The sequence below is a fragment of the Thalassophryne amazonica genome, chromosome 12, assembly GCF_902500255.1.
Source record: "Thalassophryne amazonica chromosome 12, fThaAma1.1, whole genome shotgun sequence".
Taxonomy (NCBI): Eukaryota; Metazoa; Chordata; class Actinopteri; order Batrachoidiformes; family Batrachoididae; genus Thalassophryne; species Thalassophryne amazonica.
In genome coordinates this window covers 42173673-42189534 of record NC_047114.1, presented here as the reverse complement: position 1 = coordinate 42189534, position 15862 = coordinate 42173673, and the positions used below count along the sequence as shown (strand labels likewise).

The 15862-nt window shown below is 40.6% G+C and overlaps 1 pseudogene; it reads right to left on the bottom strand.

The window, feature by feature from the left end:
- Nucleotides 1-215: 215 nt before the first annotated feature.
- The window catches only part of LOC117521222, a 37386-nt pseudogene continuing 21739 nt past the window's right edge, over nucleotides 216-15862 (bottom strand).

Genomic DNA, 15862 nt, shown 5'->3' with positions numbered 1-15862 from the left:
GGTGCATCAGTAGAGTTCCACATGGAGAAAGATGCAGGTTCTCATCCTGGATGCACTTGATATTCAGCAATGTTTGTTTTTCAAGTGTCAAAAAAGTGCTTTCTTTTCTTCCCGGGAGGAGTTGTGCAGTGAGCAGACCGTCTCTGTGTCGCTTATGCGGGAATGATGTTAGAAAAGTTAGATGCTGCCTGTAAGAGGGGAGTTCAAATAACCTGCTACTCCGGATGCTTATTGGTCATCTCAGGTCCAATCACGTCTGCGGTGCGCCGTCGAGGAAAAGCTGCTGAGCACCCACAATATGAAAAATCATGCAAGAATATCAGCAAATGTGGTCATGATCTTTACAAGTGAGATTCCTCCTGGTGTGGACTCCAGCCTGTGCTTAGCAATTGGACATGCCTTCATATTTTCTACATGAGGTGTATGAATCCTGTGGATCTTGTGGGTTTATTGAAATTCACGTCAGCACATAATACATGTTGTACCAGGGCACTCTGCAACCTCCTGGCTGTAATTACATGGTGCCTAATAACAAGCAAAACCACCAAACTCTGACTGAGTCCAAATGGATTTTAGTGCAAACTGTCCCTGAAAGGTCAATGCAAACAAACAAAAATGAATTAGATATTTGTATCTTTTCAGAAGTGCATTTGATTGATATGCGTGATGTGTCTAAATATGTTAATGTGCATTGTTCAGTGTTGAAGTTTGCATCTTTTGCTCAAGTGGTTGTCAAACTTTTTGTGACACACTGCTCTTTGGAAGCCAGAAAAAGGCCACGCCCACATTAAAGGGTAGCTTTTCAATATTTGTTAGTAACATCAACACCATTAATAAAATGAACCAATTTTGAGTCATTTTAATGAAATAACACCATCACAGCAACTTTGCATCTGTTTCCTCCTCACTGAAGTTACAATTACTAACCATTTTAAAAGATATGACCTTTGAAGGTCACCCAAGGTCAAACATCATTTGACCATCACAAAGGTTTTTCCTAGATCTTAGTGTTTAATAATAACCATAGGCAAATCTTTGAACGGGTCCTCAAAATAGCCATGCTAATATCATCTATAATTACTGGACCAAAATTTTAACCTTGACTTTCAAATGATAGTTGACTTTGTACTTGGCAGACTCTAATTTCCACCAACTTTGGTCCAGATCATAGCAAAACGTTTGAGTTACTTTTCTCAGACATAGACAGTTGATGGATGAACAAACAGACACATGGGAATAAAAGTAATACCCGTGCATACTCTGCTGCTGTACATGGGTATAAAAATGCAAGATTTTCCACAATGGCACAAGACCAGAAATCACAGTGGATAGTCATTTGCGTTGGTGTTGTATGATGCACTGAGTTGAGCACCACTTGTTTTAACCCTCTGGGGTCCGAGGGCCTTTTTTGGACAGTTCACTCGCCTGGCATAAATGTTTTATTATCGCTGTTAACAGCTCTCCCTGCAAGTCCACAATCAAGTTTTTATGTCTCTTTTTTTTCAGGACAACCTGTGCTTTCATAATATACAGTATATATATAAAGGTTTAAAATCAGAAATACTAAGAAAGGAAAAAATAAAGTGGAAAATAATTTTCCACACACGTTTATTCAAAACACACAGCAAACTATAATAAACAACTATTTTGACACTTTATGAAGGTAATTTGAGGTCTTGTGTGAAAGACTGTACAAAAAAAGGTTCAAACATTAAACACAAATGCACATTTTGAACAATATATACAAAATGGTCTATGTGTTTTGTTTGTCTCATCTCAAAGCAACTTCTGTCTGCTATTACACAAAGGTTACGTCACAAACCTCTACTTCTACTGTGTTTTGGAGTGTTCTGTGCTGCAGCTTTCATTCACACTTTGGCTCCTTACAGTCTGAGGAGCGGCCATCCCCCTCGCTCCATTGATATGGTAAACAGTAATTACAAAGCAGTCCTGCCCCTTGTCAGTGCAAATTAATAGCAACTAGTTCAGTCCCAACTGATGGCCTATAAAAAGGTGTCTCATTACCAAGGTGTCACACAAGAAACTTCTCATGATGGGAAAAACCAAAGAGCTCTTTTAAGATCTTCGCAACCTTATTGTTACGAAGGGGAGGTGGTGGTCTACTGGTTAAGTGTTGGGCTCAGATCCTTGATTCAAAGCCCAGCCGGACCGAAAATCAATAAGGGGCCTTGGGCAAGGTCCTTAATTCCCAAGTTGTTCCGGGTGTGTAGAGAGCAACTTGCATGGCAGCACCCTACACCAGTGAGTGTGGTCTGTGTGAATGGGTGAATGTGAGCCATATTGTAAAGGTGCTTTGAGCTTCTGATGCAGATGGAAAAGCGCTATATAAATGCAGTCTATTTACCATTTATTGCTGCAAAACATACTGATGGCATTGGTTAGAGAAGGATTTCTAAACTTCTGATCTTCCAGTGATCACTTTTGGGGGCCGTAACTGAAATATTAAAGAACATCAGTTCACCATAAACCAGACGTGACCAGACGCTCCTCACAAGATTACTGACGCAGGATTGAAAGAGTTATCAGACGTGTTGTGTAAGACCTGGAATAGCAGGTCCCAATTTTTCAAAGAAAACAATAATAACCACCACGGGCTGTATGTATGTATGGGCTGTATAACCTTCATTGCTGAAGAAAAATTATGTTGAAGCTCATTTAAAATTTGCGGTACAGCATTTAGATAAGCCCGTGAAACACTGTGAGAATATAGTCTGGTCAGGAGAGACCAAAACTGACACTCTTTGGATGCCAAAATACACATCATAAATGGCTCTGCACATCACCCAAAAAAAACCATACCAACAGTGAAGTTTGGAGGTGGGAACATCATGGTGTGGGGCTGTTTTTCAGCATACTGCACTTGCAAACTTCAAATAATGAAGGACCCCGGAATCTTTTGAAATGTAATCTGTACCATGTCCTGTGGAAACATACAGTAGTGTTAAGAATAATAGTAGTGCTATGTGACTTAAAAAGATTAATGCAGGTTTTGAGTATATTTCTTATTGTTACGTGGGAAACAAGGTACCAGTAGATTCAGTATATTCTCACAAATCCAACAAGACCAAGCATTCATGATATGCACACTCTTAAGGCTATGAAATTGGGCTATTAGTAAAACAAAGTAGGTTTGGAACCAAGATTTTGCTCGTTTACCAGTGTGCTTGGGGTCATTGTCTTGTTGAAACACCCATTTCAAGGGCATGTCCTCTTCAGCATAAGGCAACATGACCTCTTCAAGTATTTGACATATCCAAACTGATCCATGATACCTGGTATGTGATATATAGGCCCAACACCATAGTAGGAGAAACATGCCCATATCATGATGCTTGCACCACCATGCTTCACTGTCTTCACTGTGAACTGTGCTTGAATTCAGAGTTTGGGGGTCATCTCACAAACTTCTAACTTCACAAACTTCAAACGTCTTCTAACTGTCACAGCACTTACAGGTAACTCCAGACTGTCTTTGATCATCCTGGAGCTGATCAATGGGTGAGCCTTTGCCATTCTGGTTATTCTTCTAGCCATTTTGATGGTTGTTTTCCATTTTCTTCCATGCATCTCTGTTTTTTTTTGTCCATTTTAAAGCATTGGAGATCATTGTAGATGAACAGCCTATAATTTTTTCGCACCGCGTATAAGTTTTCCCCTCTCCAATCAACTTTTTAGTCAAACTACGCTGTTCTTCTGAACAATGTCTTGAACGTCCCATTTTCCTCAGGCTTTCAAAGAGAAAAGCATGTTCACAGGTCCTTAAATAGGGACACCTGATTCACACCTGTTTGTTCCACAAAATTGACGAACTCACTGACTGAATGCCACACTACTATTATTGTGAACACCCCCTTTTCTACTTTTTTTTACTTATAGCCCAATTTCATAGCCTTAAGAGTGTGCATATCATGAATGCTTGGTCTTGTTGGATTTGTGAGAATCTACTGAATCTACTGGTACCTTGTTTCCCATGTAACAATAAAAATTACTCAAAACCTGGATTAATCTTTTTAGTCAATAGCACTACTATTATTCTGAACACTACTGTATTGGTATGACAATAAAGAATCCTTGAAGGATGAATGAAAAATTTACCAAGACACTCTTGATAAAATCTACCAGGTTGACCAAGACAGAACTGTCTCAAGGCTCAAATCTGGAAAAAGGTACAGAAACATTTCTGCTGCTTTGAAGGTCCCAATAAGCACATTGTCCTTCATCATCCGTAAATGGAAGAAGTTGGATCCACAGGACTCTTCCTATAGCTGGCCGGCCGTCAAAACTGAGCAATCAGGGGAGAAGGGCCTTAGTCAGGGAGGTGACCAAGAACCAGATGGCCTCAGAGCTCCAGCATTCCTCTGTGGAGAGAGGAGAACCTTCCAGGAAGACAACCATCTCTGCAACAATCCACCAATCAGGCCTGTGTGGTATAGTGGCCAATGTGCAATATCGTGTTGCAGTTGTCTTTTTTGTTTTTCTTTTTTTTTTAACATATATCTTTTTTGCTACTAGGCACTTATGATTTTTTTTAACTTGTGCTTGAAGATACTGATTTTTTTTTCTCTATTTTCTTATTTCTCTTCAGGTTTATAGTTACACTGAAAAGGCTTGCACCTTACTTTTCATTGTACTTGTTACAACGACAATAAAGAATCTGTATCGGTATCAGGCAGAAGTCACTCCTTGGGAAAAGGAGTTTGCCAAAAGGCACCTGAAGGACTCTCAGACCATGAGAAACAAAATTCTCTGGTCTGATGAGACAAAGATTGAACTCTTTGGTGTGAATGCTAGGCGTCATGTTTGGAGGAAATCAGGCACCACCCCCAGGAGCATCGGACTGGGGGGTAAAGGGTACTATGTACCCAGGGCCCAGAGCATGGGCGGGGGGGGGGGCAACAAAAAACTGGCATTAAATACATTTTTGTGTTGCGTGTTATTAATGTCCATACATGTTGTAAAAGAATATAATTAGAATAAATCTATAAATGTTGCGAAACATAATTCTGCTCTAACAATAATATTGAAAGATCTCTGAGGGCCCTTCCCACCCCTGCACAGTAGTACAGTGGTTTAGTCCAGACACACAGGATGCACTCTGCCCCACACACACACATCCCAAACGGGATCTCACAGAAAGAGGAGGTCTTTAGTAAAGCTGAAACAACTAATCGATTTAATCGATTATTAAAATAGTTGTCAACTAATTTAGTCATCGATTAGTTGTTAAATAACTTTGTTTTACCGCAAATGTTTCATTTCTTCCATATAAATCAACTGTTTCTGCAGCGCAGCTTTGCTTTGAACCTTGAACCAATCAAAGCACTGATTCACACTGTTGATTCATTCAGTTTTTATTTCACTTTATCTTAATTTTTCCCCACTAAAACCCAAAGAGCATATGTCTGTGAGTAATATTTACCTTTCTATGTTAATCTGACCTGTTATGGTCTTCTGAAACAGTTGATAGATGTATTTTATAACTTAAAAACGGGACAGATGCTAACGCGTTAGCATGTCTATGGCATTTTCAATGTTAAAGTTAGCATTAAGCTGTTGCAGCTGTCAGCACATTTGTGTGCTAAAAGAGTCAAATGTATTGCAAATTGTAATATTTTTTAATTTATTTTTTATTTATATATTAGTAATAATAGCAACAACAATAATAGTAATAATAACCAGTAATGCTACAATAGAATTTTAGAGAAAAAAACCTTCCTGTGAACACACAGGAACTCACCTCGCTGGAGAGGTGTTCCGGGCACGTCCCACTGGGAGGAAGCCCCGGGGAAGACCCAGGACATGCTGGAGGGACTACATCTCTCGGCTGGCTTGGGAACGCCTTGGGGTTCCCCCGGAGGAGCTGGAGGAGGTGTGTGTGGATCAGGAGGTCTGGGCGGCTTTGCTTGAGCTGCTGCCCCTGCGACCCGACTCCGGATAAAGCGGAAGAAAATGGATGGATGGATGAATGGACCTTCCTGTGAATACATAGTGGCTCTTAAACCTCCACTTCGTCCCTGTTTTATTTAAGTTTAATGACAATTTGTTTCGGTCAAACCACATCTAAGCTGTGTTTTTACACAAGAAAAAATGAAATGTAGTTAACTGCACATTTGTGTCTTTTTTCATGAAAATATGTTTTTAAGATAAGATAAGAAAAGCCTTTATTCATCCCTCAATGGGGAAATTTCAGTGTCACATCGCAGCATAGAACAGTAGGAATAGATAGAAGGGCATGCAATAAAACAAACAAGTATCTCTTAAAAAAGAGAACTAAAAAAGCACCGAGTGCCAGGTAAAGCTAAGGCTACCATTGTTCAGTTCAATGCTGCACTGCCGGGATGATATACACTGTTGGGATGTGAGAGTGATCAGATAAAATGACTTCAGCATGAAATGTACGATAAGTTACTCTGATATTTACAATATGGACAGGTTAAAATTTAGTAGGTAAGTTAAATAAGTTAAATTATTGCACCTAATAAATACAGCAGGTAATGACATGATTATTGTCCTGGTTGCTATGGTTACCACAGTACTAGCATTGTTCATTGTACAGTCTTACAGCAGCCGGGAGAAAAGATCACATATTACACTTTAGTCAGGTCTTTAAAAAGGTCTTTTGTGGACTCTTGCTGTAATATGTTGTAGGTGGTTGAGATAGTTGTGACAAGTGACAAAGTTTTTTATTCGGCACACAAAATATTCAAATAGAAAAAATGAACAATTCCACAAACAAACACAGACAAAACTAGTGAGTCCGAAAGGGTGTGGGCTGAAGCAAAGCTTATTAGCGCCCACCCCTGCTAGTACAAGTCCAACAATTCTAATCAGTCATATTTACATAACTACAAATTCACTACTACATGTCGACACACAGACATACACATCAATATACTATTCACTTATAATTATATTTATATAGTACCAGATCACAAGAAAGTCGAATCAAGGCACTTTACGCCAGTAAGGACTAACCTTACCTTTTAGATGCTGTAGGCATCTAAAAATGCTCATAATCGGGTGAAACCTGGTGGAAATCTCTTTGTGGTGTGTCGGTGATGTATATGTGCAAAATAAAACAAAACACTACTCCAGGTATGTTTTTGACGACAATTTAACATAACTTTGTTACAAGCTGAAACGTTGATGTTGCGTGATAAAGGCCTTTTAATAATAACTCAAAGAAATAATGGCAAAACTCACATGTAAGTGGAAAAAAAAAACAAAACGATTAATCTAAAAAATAATCAACCGATGAATTGATTACTAAAATAATCGTTAGTTGCAGCCCTAGTGTTTATGCTGAAATAAAATATGTTTTTCCTAAAAATCAAAGTCCGGATTTCCAAGAAGAAGAGGAAAAAAAGGACAGGGAAAGAAACCTAAGTGAGGGAAAGCAGCTGCTAACCAAATTCTTTGAAAAGAGAGGTGAGCTTGAAAGCTAGCTATATTGAGTTCGGGGGTCTGCGGGACCAAATTGCACCATTTTGTTGAAAAATGTTGCAATTTGGTGCATTCCTGTGCATTTTAACAGATGGGAATGCACCAAATTGCACCATTTTCCTAGAAAGTGGTGCAGTTTGGTCTCCCAGACCCCCCAACTCAATATTGCTCCCCCAACATTAAAAAGGGTTCTGACTCCCAGGTGTGATCTAAGGTATACATGATTTAGACCTGGTTTTGGCTACATTAGAAATTTGGTGTTTGCGTTAATAAAAAAAGAACATAACAGTGTGTGTGTGTGTGTGGGGGGGGGGGGGGGGGCGGTCTTCAATATGGCTAGTACCTAGGGCCCAGAATTTGGTGCTACGCCCCTGACCATCCCTACAGTGAAGCATGGTGGTGGCAGCATTATGCTGGAGGGATGTCAGCAGCTGGGAGACTTGTCAGCCAATTTTGAGTGGTTTTAGATGCAAGAATAATGACATTTATGTTGTAATATTTGCAAAACCAAAGTTCTTTTTAAAATGCTTCCGTCAAAGTCGAAGTTAATAAATTAAATAATGTTAAAAGGTTAAAAACGCATTAATATTTGTTCGGCATATAGCACTCTTCTTTCATCCAGTGAAGCAGGCAGAGTTTTACTGTCATGACTGTTTTTTCCCAACATATTTGAGTGGGATAACCCAACAACAACAACAACAACAAAACAATCTTCTTCTTTGTCTTTCGGCTGTTCCCGTTAGGGGTCGCCACAGCAGATCAATCGTTTCCATCTCACCCTGTCTTCTGTATCTTCCTCTGTCACACCAACCACCTGCATGTCCTCTCTCAGCACATCCATGAACTTCCTATTTGGTCTCCCTCTTCTCCTCCTGCCTGGTGGCTCCATCCTCAGCATCCTTCTCCCTATATACCCTGGGTCCCTCCTCTGCACATGTCCAAACCATCTCAATCTTGCCTCTCTGACTTTGTCTCCAAACCGTCCCACCTGAGCTGTCCCTCTGATATGTTCATTCCTAATCTTGTCCATTCTTGTCACTCCCAAAGAGAATCTCAACATCTTCAGCTCTGCCACCTCCAGCTCTGCCTCCTGTCTTTTGTTAGTGCCACTGTCTCTAAACCATACAACATAGCTGGTCTCACTACTGTTTTGTAAACTTTCCCCTTCACTCTTGCTGATATTCTTCGGTCACAAATCACTCCTGCCACCTTTCTCCACCCACTCCACCCTGCCTGCACTCTCTTCTTCACCTCTCTACCACACTCTCCATTACTTTGAACAGTTGACCCCAAATATTTAAACTCATCTACTTTCACCACTTTCTACTCCTTGTAACTGCACTATTCCACTGGGCTCCCTCTCATTCACACACATATACTCAGTCTTGCTTCTACTGACTTTCATTCCCCTTCTCTCCGGAGCGTATCTCCACTTCTCCAGACTAGACTCAACTTGCTCTCTACTCTCACTACAGATCACAATGTCATCTGCAAACATCATAGTCCATGGGGACTCCTGTCTGATCTCATCTGTCAACCTGTCCATCACCACTGCAAACAAGAAAGGACTCAGAACTGATCCTTGGTGTAATCCCACCTCCACCTTGAATGAGTCTGTCATTCCGACTGCGCATCTCACCGCTGTCACACTATTCTTGTACATGTCCTGCACTACCCTAACGTACTTCTCTGCCACTCCAGACTTCCTCATACAATGCCACAACTCTTCTCTTGGCACCCTATCATAAGCTTTTTCTAAGTCAACAAACACACAATGTAACTCTTTCTGTCCTTCTCTGTACTTTTCCAACAGTATTCTCAGAGCAAACATTGCATCTATAGTGCTCTTTCTCGGCATGAAACCATATTGCTGCTCACAGATCTTCACCTGTTTTCTAAGCCTAGCTTCTACTACTCTTTCCCATAACTTCATGCTGTGGCTGATCAGCTTTATGCCTCTGTAGTTACTGCAGCTCTGCACATCACCCTTGTTCTTGAAAATAGGAACCAGCACACTTCGTCTCCACTCCTCCTCCTCTCACTTTCCAAGATTTTATTAAACAATCTGGTTAGAAACTCTACTGCCATCTCTCCTAGACATTTCCATGCCTCCATTGGAATGTCATCTGGACCAACTGCCTTTCCACTCTTCATCCTCTTCATAGCAGCCCTCACTTCATCCTTGCTAATCTCTTGTACTTCCTGATTTACTCTCACCACATCATCCAGCCTTTTCTCTCGCTCATTTTCTTTATTCATCAACTCTTCAAAATATTCCCTCCACCTTCTCAGCACACACACTCCTCACTTGTCAGCACATTACCATGTGCATCTTTTACCACCCTAACCTGCTGCACATCCTTTCCAGCTCTGTCCCTTTGTCTGGCCAATCGGTACAAGTCCTTTTCTCCTTCCTTACTATTCAACTTCTTGTACAACTCGCAATATGCCTTTTCCTTTGCTTTTGCCACTTCTCTTCTCGCCTTACGCCGCATCTCCTTGTACTCCTGTCTACTTTCTTCATCTCTCCGACTATCCCAAAACTTTTTCACCAACCTCTTTCTCCTTATGCTTTCCTGGACCTCTTCATTCCACCACCAAGTCTCCTTGTCTTCCTTTCACTGTCCAGATGTCATACCCAGTACTGCCCTAGCTGTCTCCCTCACCACATCTGAAGTACTTTTCCAGTTGTCCAAAATTGCTTCCCCTCCAACTAGTGCTTCTCTCACCTACTCGCTAAATTTCACACAACAGTCTTCCTCCTTCAGCTTCCACCATCTGATCCTTTGTTGAGCTCTCACTCTCTTCTTCTTCTTTACCTCTAAAGTCATCCTACAAACAACCATCCTATGCTGTCTAGTGACACTCTCTCCTGCTACCACCTTACAGTCTGTGATTTCTTTTAGCTTGCATCTCCTATAAAGAATGTAGTCCACCTGTGTGCACCTTCCTCCACTCTTATATGTTACCCTGTGCTCCTCCCTTTTCTTAAAGTAGGTATTCACCACAGCCATTTCCATCCTTTTTGCAAAATCAACTACCATCTGTCCTTCCCCATTCCTATCCTTGATACCATATCTACCCATTACTTCCTCATCACCTCTGTTCCCTTCACCAACATGCCCATTGAAATCTGCTCCTATCACCACTCTTTCATGCTTGGGCACACTCTCCACCACCTCATCTAACACACTCCAGAAATCTTCTTTCTCCTTCATCTCACAACCTACCTGTGGGGCATATGCACTGATGATATTCATCATCACCCCTTCAATTTCCAACTTCACACTCATCACCCTGTCAGACACTCGCTTAACCTCCAACACACTTTTAACATACTCTTCCTTTAAAATGACCCTGACACCATTTCTCTTCCTGTCCTCACCATGGTACAACAACTTGTACCCACCGCCGATGCTCCTGCTCTTACTTCCCTTCCACTTGGTCTCTTGCACACACAGTATGTCTACCTTTCTCCTCTCCATCATATCAGCCAGCTCTCTCCCTTTACCAGTCATACTACCAACATTCAAAGTCCCCACTCTCATTTCCACCCTTCTAGTTTTCTTCTTCTCCCGCTGATCGTGGCAACGTTTTCCTCCTCTTCTTCGTCGTCTTCGCCCAGCAGTAGCCCAATTTCCACCGGCACCCTGTTGGGCAATAGCACCGGTGGCGGACGTTGTTAACCTGGGCCGCGACCGATCCGGTATGGGAATTCGATTCTGAGTCTGCATAGTTGGGTTGGCTTGTTTTACGCCGGATGCCCTTCCTGACGCAACCCTCCTCATTTATCCGGGCTTGGGACCGGCACTCAGAATGTACTGGCTGCACACCCCATGTGGCTAAACAATATAACCACTAATTGTCTTGTTTGAACAAGAGCTGAATGAGGCTCCCCCCCCTCCGCTCCCCCTCCTCCCTTCTCTCTTGTGCACGCTCTCTCCTGCGAGCTTTTTGGAAACAGGAGCCTTTAAACTTCTGAATGTGTCAACGTCTACCAACACTGACACTGGATTATTTTAATGAAACATTTTAATGGAGTTTTTTTTTCCTTTAGAGTGGAGAGAGAGATGCACAGTGTCTCCGATCAGTCATTCAACTCCGCAACAAATGGCAGAGTTTGCGGCGGAGTCATATGATATGAAGAAAATGAGAAATATATTTATTTATTTAATTATTTGGTTGAAATTGCACAATAAAACAAATGTACAACACTATAAGATTGAAATGCGATCAAATTGGCACATTTTTTAGCAACATTTCAGTTCATTTTTTGGAAAATCCATGCTGGGGGGGTTGAACTCTAGTGCTGAGCGGAAATTTGCAGTTCTAGCAATGTACAGTGACATCCATACAGTGCTCTAACTGGGGCAACAATACATCTGTCAGTACATTAAACACACAGCCAAGATATCACAGGAGTGGCTTCAGGACAACTCTGTGAATGTCCTTCAGTGACCCAGCTAGAGCCCAGACCTGAATCTGACTGAACGTCTCTAGAGTGATCTGAAAATGGCTGTGCACAGACGCTCCCCATTCAAGCTGATGGCGCTTGAGAGCTGCTGCAGAGAGGAATGGACAAAACTGCCGAAAGATAGGTGCAGCAAGCTTTTGGCATCATATTCAAGAAGACTTGATGCTGTAATTACTGCCAAAGGTACATCAACAAAATATTGAGCAAAGGGAGTTTTTTTTTTACTAGTTTAATAAACTAGTAAAAAACAAACAAAACTGTTTTTCATATTGTCATCATGGGCTGTTGTGAGTAGAATTTGGTGGGGAAACTGAATTTACTCAATTTTGGAACAAGGGTGTAACATAACAAAATGTGGACAAAGTGAAACACTGTAAATGCTTTCCAGATGCACCACAAATAAATTTCAGAAACCGTGTTTAATACTTTTTCACTGTCTTTCCATTTAATTGCACATAACTTAATTTCTGTGCTTAGTTGTTTTGGTTTCTTTGCATCTATGGATTACCTAGGTTGTTACTGACATCTGGAGAAAATTTCATGGCAATAGCACCTTTAGAAATATATTTACCAAGAAAAATAATTATTTACCTGCTGTATATTGAAACAAAATTAAAATAACTAAAATAACAATGCCATACATTGTTTACAGACACTACAAAAGTAACCTAGATTTCTACCAACATTAAAAGTCCTTTTTTTCTACATGATATGCATTACTATCTCTATGTGCTACCATATGGTGATTGAATTAAGAACACCCTACTAGAAAAATGTTTTCTTACTCTCAGAACTTTTTCTTAATCTGCTGTAAATCGTACTTATTCATGATATAATCACTGTAAATATATCTGATCTTTTTATTTATTTATTTATGTTTACAAACAATCAATGTAATTTTTACAGAGAAATTAATGAAACAAAAAACCCTTAGCCCACAATGTAAAAATGGATGCAACTTGATCTGAATCTGGTCCACAGTTTTATTAGGCAATTCCTTGGGACATGTGCCACCCCCCCACCAAGTTTCATGAAATTTGAAATGACACTTTTTGTGTGATCCTGCTGCTACAGACAGACAGTCATAAAAACATAATGGTGGAGGTGATAATCCTTCAACAGCTTCGGAAAAGATTAACTAAAAATACTTGTGGCAGGAAAAGGAGGGTCATCTACCTGAGGGTGTACATTTTTAGTGTTTGTAAGTGTTTTTAAGATCTTCCAAGTCTATATGGCTTCAGTCACAGCTTTAATATTTGGATCAAAGCTGTGGGGATTGTTTGAAGCACAAAGAGGCTGAGAGCTAAATAGATGGTTACCAGTTTGTGAACACTGGCTCATATTCAGGTTACAAAGAGTTTCACAGAAACATCTAAGAAATTACTTGAATAAATTTTCCTCTGCACTTCTAACACTGTCGGACTAAGACAGCAAAAATGTAGATGAGTAGCTGAGTGAGTTTGTCCATTCCCACCAGATTGTGTTGCTCCCCGGTTCCCAAGCCAGGTACCGAGTCCCGCTTTTGGTGGGTGTTGAGGATCACGGGGGTCCTGGAAGTTAGCATTCACAACTAATTAAAATATAATTTTTGTTGGATGAATCAAAGAGAGAGCCCTGTGATACACTGGTGTCTTGTTCACTGTGTCCCACCCAGTCCCGGCACCGGACACAGATTTGTAGAGTGGCCTTGCATTGCTCCGAGGGGGGCACTTTTTTAAAGGCCAGAACAGTTAGAGCCCTGCGCAGGACTATGTGCTCTGTGTTCCCCCTGAATTTCAGACCATTACCACCCGCAACGTGTGTGTTGCCTTTCACACCGAACGCAGGATATTAAACGTGTCATGCATTGCTCTGGGCCACACCGAACGTGTTCAGGGCATTAAATACATCACGCTCTAAAACTCATTATTTTCAAAGAGAAGCATCGCATTTTTGACATGTTGCAGCGTGACAAAAACCAAGCTAGTGCAGTACTGCGCTGGGAGCCACCACGGTCAAAGTTCAACCCATTCCAACTATCACCATAGCTTCACGCGTCCAATAAAAATGACGGATCAGGCAATAAGTGGATGACGACAGGGTGCAAAAATGTGTGCCAGAGAAATATCAGAACTGCTAATTTATACACAGCAGTTTTCTGAAGAAAACCCTTACAAAATTTATTTTTTTTACCTCAAGATTAATTTCTGATTACTGTATAGCACATTTCAAAAAAGCTGGGACAGTGGTATGTTTACCACTGTGTTAAATCACCTTTCCTTCTAACAACACTCAATAAGCATTTGGGAACTGAGGACACTAATTGTTGAAGCTTTGTAGGTGGAATTCTTTCCTTGCTTGATGTATGACTTCAGTTGTTCAACAGTCCGGGGTCTCTGTTGTCATATTTTGCACTCCATAATGCACCACACATTTTCCAATGGGCGACAGGTCTGAACTGCAGGCAGGCCAGTCTAGTACCAGCACTCTTTTACTATGAAGCCATGCTGTTGTAACACGTGCAGAATGCCAGTCTAGTACCAGCACTCTTTTACTATGAAGCCATGCTGTTGTAACACGTGCAGAATGTGGCTTGGCATTGTCTTGCTGAAATAAGCAGGAACGTCCCTGAAAAAGACGTTGCTTGGATGGCAGCATGTGTTGCTCCAAAACCTGGATGTACCTTTCAGCATTGATGGTGCCATCACAGATGTGTAAGTTGCCCATGTCATGGGCACTAACACACCCCCATACCATCACAGATGCTGGCTTTTGAACTTTGCGCTGGTAACAATCTGGATGGTCTTTTTCCTCTTTTGTCCGGAGGACACAATGTCCATGATTTCCAAAAACAATTTGAAATTTGGACTCATCAGACCACAGCACACTTTTCCACTTTGTATCTGTCCATTTCAAATGAGCTCGGGCCCAGAGAAAGTGGCGGCGTTTCTGGATGTTGTTGATGTATGGCTTTCGCTTTACATGGTAGGGTTTTAACTTGCACTTGTAGATGTAGCGACGAACTACATTAACAGACAATGGCTTTTTGAAGTGTTCCTGAGCCCACGCGGTAAGATCCTTTACACAATGATGTCGGTTTTTAATGCAGTACTGCCTGAGAGACCTAAGGTCACGGGCATTCGATACTGGTTTTCGGTCCTTGCCGCTTACGTGTAGAAAGTTCTCCAGATTCTCTGAATCTTCTAATTCTATTATGGACTGTAGATGACGTTGAGAAACATTGTTTTTAAACTACTGGGCTATTTTTTCCACAGTTGTTCACAAAGTGGTGACCCTCACCCCATCTTTGCTTGTGAACGGCTCAGCATTTTGGGGATGCTCCTTTTATACCCAATATGACACTCGCAATTAGCGTCCTCAGTTTCTAAATGCTTATTGAGTGTTGTTAGAAGGACAGGTGATGTAACAGTGGTAAACATACCACTGTCCCAGTTTTTTTGAAATGTGTTGCAAGCATCCATTTCAAAATGAGCAAATATTTGCACAAAAACAAAAATGTTTATCAGTTTGAACATTAAATATCTTGTCTTTGTGGTGTATTCAATTAATATAGGTTGAAGAGGATTTGCAAATCATTGTATTCATTGTATTGTATTATTTTATTTACATTTTACACAACGTCCTAACTTCATTGGAATTGGGGTTGTAGAAAACTTGTAATTAAAATAGGTTTAATTAAAAAAAATAAGTAAAAGATTCTTTAGAAATCTTTGTTCATTTGTAAATTAAAACCACAACTTATCTGTTGTTGTTGTTTCAGATGACATGATTTCTTAACATGATAATGAACCTTGCACCTTTATTTTTAGACAAATAAAATAGCATGAAAGGTAATGTCTATATTTTTAAGTTGGTAGATTCATTCATTCATATCTGAAACCAGACAAAAGACACCATAAATAAATACAAGTATTATATGGCTAC